Raw genomic sequence first — 18,094 nt, 5'->3', positions numbered from 1 at the left:
TACTGAGGGAGCGCCGCACTGTCGGAGGGGCAGTATTGAGGGAGTGTCACACCGTCGGAGGGGCAGTACTGAGGGAGTGCCGTACTGTCGGAGGGGCAGTACTGAGGGAGAGCCGCACTGTCGGAGGGGCAGTACTGAGGGAATTCAGCAATGTCGGAGGGATAGTACTGAGGGAGTGCCGCACTGTCGGAGGGGCAGTGCTGAGGGAGTGCCACACTGTTGGAGGAGCAGTACTGAGGGAGTGCTGCACTGTCGGAGGGGCAGTACTGAGGGAATGCCGCAATGTCGGAGGGGCAGTACTGAGGGAATGCCGCAATGTCAGAGGGGCAGTACTGAGGGAATGCTGCAATGTCGGAGGGGCAGTACTGAGGGAGGGGCATTTATTTCTGCAGAAATCCTAAATTGCAACTCCATTTGGTAAAGAGTGCTGCACAACTTGTGAAAACAAGGAATGCGGTTGTTTGTTAAATGTTCCTTCTCAGCATGTGGGCATCACTAACAAGGCCGGCATTTATTGCCCATCCCTAATTGCCCCTTGAGAAGGTGGTGGTGAGCCGCCTTCTTGAACTGCTGCAGTCCGTGTGGTGAAGGTACTCCCACAGTGCTGTTAGGGAGGGAGTTCCAGGATTGTGACCCAGTGACGATGAAGGAACGGCCGATATATTCCCAAGTCGGGATGGTGTGTGACTGGGAGGGGAACGTGGAGGTGGTGGTGTTCCCATGCGCCTGCTGCCCTTGTCCTTCTAGGTGGTAGAGGCCGCGGGTTTGGGAGGTGCTGCCGAAGAAGCCTTGGCGATGCTCATTTACTGTTTGTGGGAGCTTGCTGTGCACAAATTGGCTGCCACATTTCCCACGTAACAACAGTGACTACTTTGAAAGTAATCCGTGGGACATTCAGAGAACGTGAAAGGCTCTATATAAATGGGAGTCACTTTAATTCCCCGCTCCACTCCCACTCTGACCTCTCCATCCTTGGCCTCCTGCACTGTTCCAACGGAGCTCAACGCAAGCTCGAGGAACAGTACCCCATCTTTCGTTTAGGCACTTTACAGCTTTCTGGGCTCAACATCGAGTTCAACAATTTCAGAGCGTAACCTCTGGCCATATGTTTTCACAGAGCAGTTGCTGAGAATGTTTCATCCATTTACAGCTCACCTAGACCCACCTTTTGTGTCTTTACCTGTCCCATTACCATCTCGTTTAGCCTCACACCACCATCCCTTTTCAGAAGAATGAGAGGTGATCTTATCGAAACGTATAAGATTATGAGGGGGCTTGACAAGGTGGATGCAGAGAGGATGTTTCCACTGATGGGGGAGACTAGAACCAGGGGGCATGATCTTAGAATAAGGGGCTGCCCATTTAAAACTGAGATGAGGAGGAATTTCTTCTCTCAGAGGGTTGTAAATCTGTGGAATTTGCTGCCTCAGAGAGCTGTGGAAGCCGGGACATTGAATAAATTTAAGACAGAGAAAGACAGTTTCTTAACCGATAAGGGGATAAGGGGTTATGGGGAGCAGGCGGGGAAGTGGAACTGAGTCCATGATCGGATCAGCCATGATCTTATTAAATGGTGGAGCAGGCTCGAGGGGTCGAATGGCCGACTCCTGCTCCTATTTCTTATGTTCTTATGTTATTTTGTCTCTCTAATCTCTCCTGCCTCTCACCCTATCACTGACCTTCCCTTATGTTCTTTCCTCCCCTCCCCCTGCCCCCTTTCCCTGCCTAAAACTTAAAACCCCCAGAGTGGGGTCGCGTTCTCTCACTCATGCACCATTTTAAATATTTATGGATTGAATAGAATTGTACAGCACAGGAGGAGGCCATTGGGCCCACCGTGCCTGTGCCGGCTCTGTGACAGAGCGATCCAATCAGTCCCACTCACCCCGCTCTTTCCCCACAGCACTGTAATAGAATTATGATCGGACAGGCAGGTCCACACATAGCTGGGAAAAGATGGCAGACAACGAGAAGGAGTAACTATTAATTCCGTTAAATCAAATGGCGATTACAGACAAAAAATCAGTAGATCTTCGAACAAAATAAATGTCATTTGCAGAATGCATCTTACACAAGATTAATGAGGGAATAAGTAAGAAATTACTTATGGGTACAGGTAGTTTTTTTGGACAAGTTGGCTAAAGACAGAAGTTTGTGATGTATTGTTACAATTCTATTCCTAATTAACTTTCTGGAAAATGAAATTTTGTTTTGGACAGAAACCTTAAAGAATTGAAAATGTGAGCGTATATTTGCCAGGTCTTTGGCTGTTTTCAGTCTTTTTTCAAATTTTATTATCAAAAAAGTTTGAAAGTTGAATTTCCCAAACAGACATGTCTTTCATGGCTCGTCTTTAAAATAAGAACATAAGAAATAGGAGCAGGAGTAGGCCATTCGGCCCCTCGAGCCTGCTCCGCCATTTTATAAGATCATGGCTGATCCGATCATGGACTCAGGTCCACTTCCCCGCCCGCTCCCCATACCCCTTGATACCCTTATCCGTTAAGAAACTGTCTATCTCTGTCTTAAATTTATTCAATGACCCAGCTTCCACAGCTCTCTGAGGCAGAGAATTCCACAGATTTACAACCCTCTGAGAGAAGAAATTCCTCCTCATCTCAGTTTTAAATGGGCGGCCCCTTATTCTAAGATTATGCCCTCTAGTTTGAGTCTCCCCCATCAGTGGAAACATCCTCTCTGCATCCACCTTGTCAAGCCCCCTCATAGTCTTATACATTTTGATAAGAATGCATCACAGGGAGCTCTGAAATCACAATTATTTTTTATTTGTTCACAGGATGTGGGCGTTGCTGGCAAGGCCGGTATTTATTGCCCATCCCTAATTTCCCCGCGAGAAGGTGGTGGTGAGCCGCCATTTTAGAGTCAACCACATTGCCGAGGGTCTGGAGTCACATATCGGCCAGACCGGGTAAGGGCGGCAGATTTCCTTCCCTAAAAAACATTAATTTTTTAGTGTTGTTTTAATAATATTACTTTGTGTATTTAAGATTTTTTTTCTTCCCGCAAATGAACTTCTCTGCTCTCCTTCTGGTGATGGAGCGGACCCATGCTGGGTTACATTGCACTGGATCTGTTCTGTGCTGAGTACTCATTCTCCATGTGCTAGCCCAGGCTCTTCGCGTGTGAGGGAACAGCAACATCAACAACAATTTGCATTTATATAGCGCCTTTAACATAGTAAAACGTCCCAAGGTGCTTCACGGGAGCAATTATCAAATAAAATTTGACACCGAGCCACATAAAGAGACTTTAGGGGAGATGGCCAAAAGTTTGGTCAAAAAGGTCGGTTTTAAGGAGCATCTTAAAGGAGGAGAGAGAGGCGGAGAGGTTTAGGGAGGGAATCCCAGAGCTTGGGGCCCAGGAGCTGAAGGCACGGCCGCCAATGGTGGAGCAATGATAATTCAAGGATGTGCAAGAAGCCAGATTTGGAGGAGCGCAGAAATGTCGGAGGGGGGAGGGTTGTGGGGCTGGAGGAGATTACAGAGATAGGGAGGGGCGAGGCCATGGAGGGATTTGTAAACAAGGATGAGAATTTTATCATTACTGGGATGTAAGCAGAAAGTGTATTTGTGCTGGATAACACTAGGATCAAACAGTAATGGTTGTGGAACTGTCACTGGTGATGAGAGTTGAGGTGATCAATTGTGAGCAGCGCACACAGCGTGTATTTTTATTAGCAAGTCCCCCAAAGAAGAGGGTTTTACAAATAATTCCCTGTGATATCATGCTGATTCAAGTTTCAGGTTATCTTCATGGTGCAGCCGGAACCAGGGGAGTCCTGGGTCTCCAGAGTTAGGTACCAGAGTACAAGATCCAGGCCAACACTCCCAGTGCAGTACTGAGGGAGTGCCGCACTGTCGGAGGGGCAGTACTGAGGGAGCGCCACACTGTCGGAGGGGCAGTACTGAGGGAGCGCCACACTGTCGGAGGGGCAGTACTGAGGGAGCGCAGCACTGTCAGAGGGGCAGTACTGAGGGAGCGATGCACTGTCGGAGGGGCAGTGCTGAGGGAGCGCAGCACTGTCAGAGGGGCAGTACTGAGGGAGCGATGCACTGTCGGAGGGGCAGTGCTGAGGGAGCGATGCACTGTCGGAGGGGCAGTACTGAGGGAGCGCCACACTGTCGGAGGGGCAGTACTGAGGGAGCGCAGCACTGTCAGAGGGGCAGTACTGAGGGAGCGATGCACTGTCGGAGGGGCAGTGCTGAGGGAGCGATGCACTGTCGGAGGGGCAGTACTGAGGGAGCGTCGCACTGTTGGAGGGGCAATACTGAAGGAATGCTATACTGTCGGAGGTGCCATCTTTTGGATCAAATGCTATACCGATGAAGAGCAGATGAATTCTCCCCGGTGTCCTGAGGCCAATATTTATCCCTGAATCAACATCACTAAAAAAAACAGATGAGCTGGTCATTATCACATTGCTGTTTGTGGGAGCTTGCTGTGCACAAATTGGCTGCTGCGTTCACAATGGTGACCACGCTTCAAATAAGTACTTCATTGGTTATAAAGTGCTTTGGGACATGCTGAGGTTGTGAAAGGCGCTATAGAAATTCAAGTCTTTTCTTTCTCTGTAAGTGTTAAGTGTGACAGTAGACACCTCACGTCGCTGGAGAAATACCACCAACGATGTCTCCGCAAGATCCTGCAAATCCCCTGAGAGGACAGACGCACCAACGTTAGTGTCCTCGAACAGGCCAACATCCCCAGCATCGAAGCACTGACCACACTCGATCAGCTCCGCTGGGCAGGGCCACATTGTCCGCATGGCAGACACGAGACTCCCAAAGCAAGTGCTCTACTCGGAACTCCTTCATGGCGAACGAGCCAAAGGTGGGCAGAGGAAACGTTACAAGGGACACCCTCAAAGCCTCCCTGATAAAGTGCAACATCCCCACCGACACCTGGGAGTCCCTGGCCAAATAATTACTTCATTGGTTATAAAGCACCTTGGGACATGCTGAGGTCATGAAAGATGCTATAGAAATGCAAGTCTCTTAATCTGAGGACGGACATTCTTGCTATTGAGGGAGTGCAGCGAAGGTTCACCAGACTGATTCCCGGGATGGCAGGACTGATATATGAAGAAAGACTGGATCGACTAGGCTTATATTCACTGGAGTTTAGAAGAATGAGAGGGAACCTCATAGAAACATATAAAATTCTGATAGGATTGGACAGGTTAGATGCAGGAAGAATGTTCCTAATGTTGGGCAAGTCCAGAACCAGGGGACACAGTCTAAGGATAAGGGGTAAGCCATTTAGGACCGAGATGAGGAGAAACTTTTCACCCAGAGAATTGTGAACCTGTGGAATTCTCTACCACAGAAAGTTGTTGAGGCCAGTTCGTTAAATATATTCAAAAGGAAGTTAGATGTGGCCCTTACGGCTAAAGGGATCAAGGGGTATGGAGAGAAAGCAGGAAAGGGGTACTGAGGTGAATGATCAGCCATGATCATATTGAATGATGGTGCAGGCTCGAAGGGCCGAATGGCCTACTCCTGCATCTATTTTCTATGTTTCTATAATCTTTTGTGTGTCTGTAAGTGCTGAGTATGACTGCACAGTGAGGCTCAGTGAACCACAAGGGGGCGCTGTGCCTCCAAGGTGCATTGAGGCATCTCGCAGTTTGCACCTCGTTGAAATGAAACTTGCAATTTTGTTCAAAACCGCAATTAAATGCAAAAAAAACTAAAGCAAATTCCTTAATCTCTGAAATATTAAACAATAAAAGTGTTATTTAATTTAACGGGGTTGGGGGGAAGGGAGGGAATTCAGACTGAGTATTTGAACTGAAACGTGTGAGTTTCCTCAACAAGAATTACTTTTGTTAAAACAAGTAACTTGCGTGAAAGGCATACGGAAATTGCATTTAAGGAAGAGAAAGCACACAGAGAGGGGAAATACATGTCTGAGCTACAAACCGCTGCTTGCATCCTCCTGTTTAAAACTATTATTTAAATATTTTTAAAATTGTTTTTGCAAGTTGTGATTTTCTGCATTTAACTGTTTTGCAACATTGTCAAATGGATTGAATTTAGAATAGAGTCATTATGTGCCCTTTACAGCACGGGTACTGTGGACCAAGTGTTGGGGACCTGAAATTAGTTCAAATCGATCCAGTTTGGAGAAAGAATCCGGAGTCGGTGGAGAAGGACTAAAGTTCCTTAGAGGGACACTTTGACCCCTTTAAGATCTTGCCTCCTACTTCGGTCGGTGACGTGTTGGAGCATTAGCACTTTAAATATGGAAAGTAAAACTGGCTTGTGAGTGACTCGGATAGAGAGAGGCACACAGAGTCAGGGGCAGAGCTGATTCCAGTCTGAGTCAGGAACCCTGCAAGGCAGCTGGAGGAGAGACAGAGAGAAGGAATCCCCTCCGCTCTCTTGTGTACCACAGCTCCGGCCGCATGTTGTGAGACAGAGTCCGAGGAAAGAGAGACAGACACACAGAGAGAAAGGCTGGACATTGACCCATTCTCTCTGCACCACGCACCGGGAACTGCTGGAGACTGGAGCCCTCGGACACCGCTCGGAGGTGAGCAGGGGGGGAGTGAGTGTGGGCCCTGTTAGACCACCGGGGAATGGGGTGCTCCCAGCCTGGGTGTTTTATGTAGTGAGTGAGTGAGTGAGTGTGTGTGTAAATGTGTGTGTGTCAGTGTTTGTAAATGTGATTGTGTGTGTGTGTATGTGCAAGTGAGTGTGTGTATGTGCAAGTGAGTGTGTGTGTGTGTATGTGCAAGTGAGTGTGTGTGTGTGTGTGTGTTTGTAAATGTGATTGTGTGTGGGTGAGTGTGTGTAAGTGAGTGTGTAATGTAAGTGTGTCTGTGTGAGAATGAGTGTGTATTTGTGTGAGTGTGAGAATGTGTGTGAGAGAGAATGTGTGTATTTGCGTGTGTGCGAGTATTTTTGAGAATAAGTGAGCATGTATGTGTATGTGTGAGTGTGAGAGTGAGAATGAGTGTATATTTGTGTGTGAGTGAGAATATGTGTTGGGGAAGAGATGGAAATATCACCCAATTGCATCCCTCCGCTGTGCTACAGCAGCATCGCTTCTGCTTCCCGATGGGGACAAAGAGGATTGTCAGAGCACGCTGCCTTTTGTGTGCAATCCCCGAGTATCTGCCTTCCCGGGAAAGGGGAGAGAAGCGAACGGAATTTGGAAATCAAATGATATGAAGGTAGAACTTCGCATGTGTGTGTGTGTTCTCCCCGGTTTAGTTCAGTAACAGACCCTCTCCCAGGGGATGGTGTTGTGTTTTGGTAACACGCCACGTGTTTTTTAGAGCTTCTCCACAATATATTTCCAAAAAGATCAAATTGAGATTAGAAACCGGCTGACTGCCTCTTATCAGTTGCTGTTGAAAGTTTTTTGTAAAAACTAAAGACAAAAAACCCCAATGCCTGTGATAGAAAGGGTGCGGGGCGAGGGGATTGGAGCTGGTTGTTGTTTGCTGTTCAAGTGTCAGTCTGGCTCAGTGGGCAGCACCCTCTCACCTCTGAGTCAGAAGGTTGTGGGTTCAAGTCCCACGCCAGGGGATTGAGCACAAAAATCTAGGCTGACACTCCGCCAGTGCAGTGCTGATAGAGTGCTGTACTGTCGGAGGGGCAGTGCTGAGGGAGCACCGCACTGTCGGAGGGGCAGTGCTGAGGAGGGGCAGTACTGAGGGAGCACCGCACTGGCGGAGGGGCAGTACTGAGGGAGCGCCGCACTGGCGGAGGGGCAGTACTGAGGGAGCACCGCACTGTCGGAGGGGCAGTACTGAGGGAGCACCGCACTGGCGGAGGGGCAGTACTGAGGGAGCGCCGCACTGTCGGAGGGGCAGTACTGAGGGAGCGCTGCACTGTCGGAGGGGCAGTGCTGAGGGAGCGCTGCACTGTCGGAGGGGCAGTGCTGAGGGAGCACCGCACTGTCGGAGGGGCAGTGCTGAGGGAGCACTGCACTGTCGGAGGGGCAGTGCTGAGGGAGCGCTGCACTGTCGGAGGGGCAGTATTGAGAGAGCGCTGCACTATCGGAGGGGCAGTACTGAGGGAGTGTCGGAGGGGCAGTACTGAGGGAGTGTCGGAGGGGCAGTACTGAGGGAGTGCCGCACTGTCGTGGTGTTGTCTTTCAGCTGCGACGTTAAACCGTCTGCTCCTCTCGGGTAGATGTAAACGATCCCACGGCCACAATGGGCTGAAGAACAGCTCTCTCCCCATGCCCTGAGAAATGTTTATCCCTCAACCACCAACTGTGAAAACAGATTATCTGCTCAGTGCTGTTTGTGGAATCTTGCTGTGTGTAAATTGGCTGCCGTGCTGCCTTACACTTCAGAAAGTACTTCATTGGCTGTGAAGTGCGTTGTGACGTCCAGAGGTGGTGACTAGTGCTATGTAAATGCAGCTTCTTTCCTTTAGCTGGATTTGTGTCACAACTAGAATGTGGAACCCTAAATCTTTATTCCCCACAGGGAGACTCTTCCCCAGTGCTCCTCTTCGCCCCCCCCCCCCGCTTTAACTCAACACATTTAAGTGGCCGGCTGTCAGAAGAAGGCAGGTCATGCGTTTCTATAGCGCCTTTCACAACCTGTGAAGGTTGCAAAAGAGCTTTACCACCAATGCAATAATTTTTGGAATGTATTCGCTGTTGCAATGTCGGAAATGTGGCCAATTTATGCACAGCAAGCTCCAACAAACAGCAATGAGATAAAATACCAGATAATCTGTTCCTTTAGTGATGGTCTTGAGGGATAAATATTGGTCCCAGGACACCGGGGATAACCCGCTGCTCTTCTTCATAATAGTGGCCGTGGGATCTTTTACATCCTCCCGAGAGGGGAGACTATTTAACGTCTTCTCTGAAAACAGCCCCTCCGACAGTGCAGCGCTCCCTCAGTACTGCCCCTCCGACAGTGCGGCGCTCCCTCAGTACTGCCCCTCCGACAGTGCGGCGCTCCCTCAGTACTGCCCCTCCGACAGTGCGGCGCTCCCTCAGTACTGCCCCTCCGACAGTGCGGCGCTCCCTCAGTACTGCCCCTCCGACAGTGCGGCGCTCCCTCAGTACTGCCCCTCCGACAGTGCGGCGCTCCCTCAGTACTGCCCCTCCGACAGTGCGGCGCTCCCTCAGTACTGCCCCTCCGACAGTGCGGCGCTCCCTCAGTACTGCCCCTCCGACGGTGCGACGTTCCCTCAGTACTGCCCCTCCGACAGTGCGGCACTCCCTCAGTACTGCCCCTCCGACAGTGCGGCACTCCCTCAGTACTGCCCCTCCGACGGTGCGACGTTCCCTCAGTACTGCCCCTCCGACGGTGCGGCACTCCCTCAGTACTGCCCCTCCGACAGTGCGGCACTCCCTCAGTACTGCCCCTCCGACAGTGCGACACTCCCTCAGTACTGCCCCTCCGACAGTGCGGCACTCCCTCAGTACTGCCCCTCCGACAGTGCGGCACTCCCTCAGTACTGCCCCTCCGACAGTGCGACACTCCCTCAGTACTGCCCCTCCGACAGTGCGGCACTCCCTCAGTACTGCCCCTCCGACAGTGCGGCGCTCCCTCAGTACTGCACTGGGAGTGTCAGCCTGGATTTAGTGCTGGAGGTTGAAACGAGTGTCAGACCTGCGACTCCCAGGTGACTCTGACCCCAGTCTGCGGGGCCCAGCTAACCCTGTTTGTGCTCAAGCCTCTCGCTGGTTGGTCCTGTTTGAATTGTGTGGCATTGGAAGTTGGGAAAGGACTGGCCTTGGCACTGTTACCTCATTGGTGGATCAAACCTAAACCTGTTGGGATCAGCAAGCTGAGATATATTGAAATGAATGGAAATTATCGATTGAAACTTTTTGAGGGGAGCATAAAGATGAAAGCATGGAAACGTCTTTACTATATTCCCCACATTACAACAGTGACTACACTTCAAAAAGTACTTCATTGGCTGTAAGTCGCATTGAGATATCCGGTGGTTGTGAAAGGCGCTATATAAATGCAAGTCTTTCTTTCAATATAATTTGGATGAGATGTTAAACCGAGGCCCCGTCTGCTCTCTCAGGAGGATGTAAGAGATCCCATGGCACTATTTCGAAGAAGAGCAGTGAGCTATCCCTGATGTCCTGAGACAATATTTAGCCCACAACCAACATAACAGAAACAGATTATCTGCTTATTATCACATCGCTGCATGTGGGAGCTTGCTGTGCGCAAATTGGCCAGAACACTGCGGAGAACGTCACTGCCCTTCTTCAAATTAGTTCTGCCCCGGTGTCCTGGGGCCAATAAAAATCCCTCAACAAGCATCACTAAAATAAAACAGATTATCCGGTCATTACCTCATTGCCGTGTGTGGGAGCTTGCTGTGTGCAAATTGGCTGCCGCGTTTCCCACATTACAACAGTGACTACACTCCAAAAGTACTTAATTGGCTCTAAAGAGCTTTGGGACGGGCCGAGGCCATGAAAGGCGCTATAGAAATGCAAGCCTTTCTTTAAGCCAGCTCTATAGATAGATCAGATCAGACTGAAATATGGATCAGTTATGACGGTTACACAAAACCCCAAGAGAAGATATCGACCTGCTCTGTGAGTCACTCTCCCTCCCTCGCTCTATCCTCCTCCTCTCTCTCCCTCGCTCTATCCTCTCCTCTCCCTCCCTCGCTCTCTCCTCCTCCTCTCCCTCCCTTCCTCGTTCTATCCTCCTCCTCTCCCTTCCTCGCTCTCTCCTCTCCCTCCCTCGCGCTCTCCTCTCCCTTCCTCGCTCTCTCCTCTCCCTCCCTCGCTCTCGCCTCTCCCTCCCTCGCTCTCTCCCCCTTCCCTCCCTCGCTCTCTCCTCTCCCTCCCTCGCTCTCTCCTCTCCCGCCCCCCTCTCCCTCCTCCACTTCCTATCTCTCTCGTAGATGTTTCTTGAGATTTTAGAGTGAGTTTGTGGATTGTGTGAGGTGAGTTAGGGGTTTGGTTGCGTCTGTGATTGTGGGCAGTCTGGGATTGGTGCACCACCAGCAGGGTAATCTGGGCTTGCCTTGCACAGCTATTATAAGAATCATTTCTTACAATAATTCATTATGTTAATTTGTAATCCATTATAATAATGCATTGCTTCAGCTTAATGTCATATGGATTTATTTCCTATAATTGTATAGTAATGTGTTGGATATTATTAATACTAACGTACAGCTGCCCAACACTAGGCTGTCGGTGGTGAGCTGATTCCTGTAAAGTAGATCGTGGGCACCTGGAGTTCAGTCTCTGCACCGATCGGTTCCTAATCAATTCATGTCCGTTGTAGCTCAGTGGGCAGCACTCTCGCCTCTGGGCTAGAAGGTTGTGTGTTCAAGTCCCACTCCAGAGACTTGAGCATAAAATCTAGGCTGACACTCCCAGTACAGTACTGAGGGAGTGCCGCACTGTCGGAGGGGCAGTACTGAGGGAGCGCTGCACTGTCGGAGGGGCAGTACTGAGGGAGTGCCGCACTGTCGGAGGGGCAGTACTGAGGGAGCACCGCACTGTCGGAGGGACAGTATTGAGGGAGCGCAGCACTGTCGGAGGGGCAGTACTGAGGGACGCCGCACTGTCGGAGGGACAGTACTGAGGGAGTGCTGCACTGTCGGAGGTGCTGTCCTTCAGATGAGACGTTAAACCGAGGCCCCATTTGCTCTCTCAGTTGGATGTAAAAGATCCCACGGCGCTATTTTGAAGAAGAGCAGGGGAGTTCTCCCCGGTGTCCTGGGGCCAATATTTATCCCTCAATCAACATAACAAAAACAGACTATCCGGTCATTATCACATTTGCTGTTTGTGGGAGCTTGCTGTGTGCAAATTGGCTGCTGCGTTTCCCACATTACAACAGTGACTACATGACAAAAGTATTTTGTTGGCTGTAAAGCGCTTTGAGTGATCCGGTGGTCGTGAAAGGCGCTATATAAATGCAAGTCTTTCTTTCTTCACACATGGACTTTGCGTTCATGTTGCTTTAGATTTGTGAATGGAGAGACTGCCATTGGGAACTGGGGATATATAATCATCATCATCATCAGAGGCAGTCCCTCGGAATCGAGGAAGACTTGCTTCCACTCCTGAAGTGAGTCCTCAGGTGACTGAACAGTCCAATACGAGAGCCACAGTCCCTGTCACAGGTGGGACTGATAGTCGTTGAGGGAAGGGGAGGGTGGGACTGGTTTGCTGCACGCTCCTTCCGCTGCCTGCGCTTGGTTTCTGCACGCTCTCGGCGACGAGACTCGAGGTGCTCAGCGCCCTCCCGGATGCACTTCCTCCTCTTAGGGCGGTCTTTGACCAGGGACTCCTAGGTGTCGGTGAGGAATGTTGCACCTTATCAGGGAGGCTTTGAGGGTGTCCTTGTAACGTTTCCTCTGCCCACCTTCGGCTCGCTTGCCGTGGACGAGTTCCGAGTAGAGCTCTTGCTTTGGGAGTCTCGTGTCGGGCATGCGGACAATGTGGCCCTGCCCAGTGGAGCTGATCGAGTGTGGTCAGTGCTTCGATGTTGGGGATGTTGGCCTGATCGAGGACGCTAATGTTAGTGCATCTGTCCTCCCAGGGGATTTTCAGGATCTTGCGGAGACATCGTTGGTGGTATTTGTCCAGTGACTTGAAGTGTCTACTGTACATGCACAGAGTGAGACAGACAGAACGAGAGAAACAGAAAGTGAGAGAAGAGAAACAGTGAGAGACAGAGAGAGAGAGAGAGAGATAGAGAGTGAGAGAAATGGAGAGAGGGCTGGGGAGTGGGACTGGCTGAGGTGCTCTTGCAGAGAGCCGGCACGGGCTCGATGGGCCGAATGGCCTCTTTCTGTGCTGTAACCATTCTATAATTTTATGAATAGGAATAGACGGAGCGTGAGAGAGAGCTACAGAGGCAAAGAGTTGCTGATAGGGTGAGATGAAGTATGGTGGAGCATAAACGCCGGCACGGACCAACAACAACAACCACAACCTGTATTTATATAGCGCCTTTAACGTAGTGAAACGTCCCAAGGCGCTTCACAGGAGGATTATGAGATAAAAATTTGACACCTAGCCGCACAAGTAGAAATTAGGGCAGGGCAGATGACCAGAAAGTCTTGAAGGAGGAAAGAGAGGTAGAGAGGTTTAGGGAGGGAGTTCCAGAACTTGGGGCCCAGGCAACAGAAGGCACGGCCACCAATGGTGGAGCGATTATAATCAGGGATGCTCAGGAGGGCGGAATTAGAGGAGCGTAGATATTTCAGGGGTTTGTGGGGCTGGAGGAGATTACAGAGATAGGGAGGGGCGAGGGCCATGGAGGGATTTGAAAATAAGGATGAGGATTTTGAAATCGAGGCGTTGCTTAACCGGGAACCAAAGTAAGTCAGTGAGCACAGGGGGTGATGAGTGAGTGGGACTCGGTGCGACTTAGGACACAGGGCAGTGAGCACAGGGGGTGATGGGTGAGTGGGACTTGGTGCGAATTAGGAGACGGTGCAGTGAGCACAGGGGGTGATGGGTGAGCGGGACTGGGTGCGAGTTAGGACACGGGGCAGTGAGCACAGGGGGTGATGGGTGAGCGGGACTCGGTGCGAGTTAGGACACGGGGCAGCGAGCACAGGGGGTGATGGGTGAGCGGGACTGGGTGCGAGTTAGGACATGGGGCAGTGAGCACAGGGGGTGATGGGTGAGTGGGACTCGGTGCAAGTTAGGAGATGGGGCAGTGAGCACAGGGGGTGATGAGTGAGCGGGACTCGGTGCCAGTTAGGACACGGGGCAGTGAGCACAGGGGGTGATGGGTGAGCGGGACTGGGTGCGAGTTAGGAGACGGGGCAGTGAGCACAGGGGGTGATGAGTGAGCGGGACTGGGTGCGAGTTAGGAGACGGGGCAGTGAGCACAGGGGGTGATGGGTGAGTGGGACTCGGTGCGAGTTAGGAGACGGGGCAGTGAGCACAGGGGGTGATGGGTGAGTGGGACTCGGTGCGAGTTAGGAGACGGGGCAGTGAGCACAGGGGGTGATGAGTGAGCGGGTCTCGGTGCGGGTTACCAGATGGGTCGAATAGCCTGTTTCTGTGCTGTAAAACGCCTTGTAATTCTATCTCGCAAATGAGAGTCAGTGAGAGCGAGCGGGAGAGTTGTGGGATGAGTTACAACAGGACAAAGAAAGGTAAATACATTAATGTGAAAATACAGCTGCTGTTGGAAATGAGGACGATCTGGCCTTGGATTTAATCTGCTGGAGAAAGATTGGAACGGGAACACTTGACACATTAATACATTCCTTTGCCTGCTATTTTGACAGGTGCTCAGTGCTTCTTACCCTCGGGAGAGTGTCCCGGGGCTGTGGTGCCCCTGAGGCCGGCCATTACAAACCCCAAGCTGTAGGTTGATGGAAAAGCTGCTAAACACAGTGGGCCGTGTTGGCGAGTCTGGGGAGTTACACACTGGGCAACTGACACAGCACCAGTCCTGGGTCTCCCTCCCCACACAAGGAGCTTAAGGAGTTTGATACAAATGTGCTAAGCTAATCTTCTGACGGTGTAACTTCAAGGCCAGTGTGATTAATGTTTTGGTTATCTGGGTATTAAGCAGGGTTCAAAATGTGAACAGAGGGATAAAACGAGTTTCACAACAGGTACAGAGAAAGAATGTGCATGTGCAGTTCAATAACCATCCAGAAGGTATTGATGCTGAAGGGTTTAAACGAGGATAAGCTATTTCCATTGCAGGAGAAAGAAAGAAGTAAAAAGATTTGCATTTATATAGCGCCTTTCACGACTACAGGAGGTCCCAAGGCACTTTACAGACAATGAAGTACTTTTTAGAATGGGAATCACGGCAGCCAATTTGTGCACAGCAAGCTCCCACAAACAGCAATGTGATAATGTCCAGATAATCTGTTTTTTTGTTATGTTGATTGAGGGATAAATATTGGCCCCAGGACACTGGGGATAACTCCCCCTACCCTTCTTCAAAATAGTGCCGTGGAAACTTTTACGTCCACCTGAGAGAGCAGACGGGGCCTCGGTTTAACGTTTCATCCGAAAGACGGAACCTCCGACAGTGCAGCACTCCCTCAGTACTGCCCCTCCGACAGTGCGGCGCTCCCTCAGTACTGCCCCTCCGACAGTGCGGCGCTCCCTCAGCACTGTCCCTCCGACAGTGCGGCGCTCCCTCAGTACTGTCCCTCCGACAGTGCGGCGCTCCCTCAGTACTGCCCCTCCAACAGTGCGACGCTCCCTCAGTACTGCCCCTCCAACAGTGTGGCGCTCCCTCAGTACTGCCCCTCCAACAGTGCGGCGCTCCCTTAGTACTGCCCCTCCGACAGTGCGGCGCTCCCTCAGTACTGCCCCTCCGACAGTGCAGCACTCCCTCAGTACTGCCCCTCCGACAGTGCGGCACTCCCTCGGCACTGCCCCTCCGACTGTGCGGCGCACCCTCAGTACTGCCCCTCTGACAGTGCGGCGCTCTCTCAGTACTGCCCCTCCGACAGTGTGGCACTCTCTCAGTACTGCCCCTCCCACAGTAAGGCACTCCCTCAGTACTGCCCCTCTCTCAGCACTGAACTGGGAGTGGCAGCCTAGATTTTTGTGCTCAGGTCTCTGGAGTGGGACTTGAACCCACAACCTCCTGACTCAGAGGAGAGAGTGCTGCCCACTGAGCCACAGCTGACACTCTGGGTGTCTATATGGGGTCGGTAATCAGAGGACACAGATTTAAGTTAATATGCAAAAGAACCAGAGTGGAGATGGTGAGAGAATATTTCTTACACAACGAGTGTATTTATTGCAGAAAAGTGCAAAGTGATACATTTTGGTCAGAAGGGCGAGGAGAGGTAATATAAACTAAAGGTACCATCCTAAAGGAGTTGCATGAACAGAGAGACCTGGGGGTATATGGGCACAAATTGTTGAAGGTGGCGGGACAGGTTGAGGAAGCGGTTAAAAAGGCTTCTGGGATCGTGGGCTTCATAAACAGAAGCATAGAGTACAAAAGCAAGGAAGTTATGATGAACCTGTATAAAACACTGGTTTGGCCTCAACTGGAGTATTGTGTCAAATTCTAGGCACCGCACTTTAGGAAGGATGTGAAGGCCTTAGAGAGGGTCCAGGAAAGATTTACTAGAATGGTTCCCGGGATGAGGGACTTCAGTGACGGGGATAGACTGGAGAAGCTGGGGTTGTTCTCCTTGGAGCAGAGAAGGTTGAGAGGAGATTTGATCGAGGTGTTCAAAATCATGAGGGGTCTGGACAGAGTAGACAGAGAGAGACTGTTCCCATTGGTGGAAGGGTCGGGAACCAGAGGACACAGATTTAAGGCGATTGGCAGAAGAACCAAAGGCGACACGAGGGAAAACCTTTTTACGCAGCGAAAGTTTCCTTTTCTAAAGGCAAGTTCTCGGAGTAGGTTAAAACTTTTTTTCTTGAATACAATTATGAATCAGTCCCATCGTCCAAGCTCAGACTGATTCAGATGTTTAAACATAGAATAATAGATGCCTGGAAATGCATTCAAAGGGGTGATCCAATCGAAGTGTTCAAATGATGCCTTAACCCAGGACAGCCAAGCTCCAGCTGTTTATAACTGCATTCTCAAATCCAACACCATTGCCTTAAAACCACTCCAGGCTGTCCTACATTTTTTCCTTCAGGAACTTATCCAATTCCCTTTTGAAAGCCACGATTGAGTCTGCCTCCACCACCCTCTCAGGCAGCGCATTCCAGATCATAAATGTTTGCTAATATATTTATAATCTCCGTGTCAGGTGCATGCTGATCATGTACCCTACATTGAACTGTCAATCTCTCCGAGCATTACATCGAGTGTACAGCACACAAACAGGTCACTGGGCCCCACCGCTCCGTGCCGGGGTTTATGCTCCACCGCTCCGTGCCGGGGTTTATGCCCCACCGCTCCGTGCCGGGGTTTATGCTCCACACCAGCCCCCTCCCACCCCTCTCCATCTCACCCCATCACCATATCCTTCTATTCCTTTCTCCCTCATGTGTTTATCTAGTTTTGCCTTACATAAGAAATAGGAGCAGGAGTAGGCCATCTAATACGATATGGCTGATCTGATCATGGACTCAGGTCCACTTCCCTGCCCGCTCTCCATAACCTCTTATTCCCTTATCATTTAAGAAACCATCTATCTCTGTCTTAAATTTATTCAATGTCCCAGCCTCCACAGCTCTCTGAGGCAGCAAATTCCACAGATTTACAACCCTCTGAGAGAAGAAATTCCTCCTCATCTCTGTTTTAAATGGGTGGCCCCTTATTCTAAGATCATGCCCTCTAGTTCTAGTCTCCCCCATCAGTGGAAACATCCTCTCTGCATCCACCTTGTCGAGCCCCCTCATAATCTTATACATTTCGATAAGATCACCTCTCATTCTTCTGAACTCCAATGAGTAGAGGCCCAACCTACTCAACCTTTCCTCATAAGTCATCTCTGGACTCAACCGAGTGAACCTTCTCTGAACTGCCTCCAAAGCAAGTATATCTTTTCGTAAATATGGAAACCAAAACTGCACGCAGTATTCCAGATGTGGCCTCACCAATACCTTAAAGGCATCTCTGCTATCTCACACAGAGAGTTGGAACCAAGTGTAGTCCTCAAGCAGGAGTTTGAGGGGCTGAATGGCCTACTCCTGTTCCGATGTAAGAGGGCGATTAAACCAAGTGAAGCAGACGTGATTCTCTACATGGAAGTCAAGTATTCTGTCCTCATTCTTCTGGAAGATATCGCTTTTATGTTATTACTGATAGTTAAAAAGCAAAACGGATAGCAATTTGGGAAGTAGGTTTGGTTGGAGCATGAGATGCCGACTAGTGTAGACTGAGGTCCTGACACACCACAGCATCACAATGAGAAGCTTGCATAGTTGGTGTCTACAGTACATGTGGACATTGGAATTTATAATAGGGGGGCGGGGGGAGACGGGGCGGGGTGGGGGAGCGGATAAAGTTGACACAAAATTGTGACCAGGCTGTGGATGCTCAGTAGTTGAGTATATTCAAAAAGAAAGACTTGCATTTATATAGCGCCTTTCACGGCCACCGGATGTCTCATAGCACTTTCCAGCCAATGAAGTACTTTTGAAGTGTAGTCACTGTTGCAATTTGGGAAAAGCGGCAGCTAATTTGCGCACAGCA

At 50.4% G+C, this 18,094-nt stretch overlaps 1 protein-coding gene across 5 annotated transcripts in view; it reads left to right on the top strand.

The window, feature by feature from the left end:
- The first annotated feature begins 6,064 nt into the window (after positions 1 to 6,064).
- LOC139250615 (electrogenic sodium bicarbonate cotransporter 1-like) overlaps positions 6,065 to 18,094 on the top strand; it is a 245,188-nt gene continuing 233,158 nt past the window's right edge. For 4 of the 5 annotated variants that reach the window (XM_070873017.1, XM_070873015.1, XM_070873021.1 and 1 more), the window contains exon 1: positions 6,065 to 6,555. The gene's annotated coding sequence lies outside the window, so the exon portion shown is untranslated. Of the gene's footprint in view, positions 6,556 to 7,155; positions 7,199 to 18,094 lie in introns of those variants that run through there. The other variant, XM_070873016.1, reaches the window with a different exon arrangement.

Source organism: Pristiophorus japonicus, chromosome 2 (assembly GCF_044704955.1).
Source record: "Pristiophorus japonicus isolate sPriJap1 chromosome 2, sPriJap1.hap1, whole genome shotgun sequence".
Classification (NCBI taxonomy): domain Eukaryota; kingdom Metazoa; phylum Chordata; class Chondrichthyes; family Pristiophoridae; genus Pristiophorus; species Pristiophorus japonicus.
This window is presented reverse-complemented; position numbering and strand designations above follow the sequence as displayed.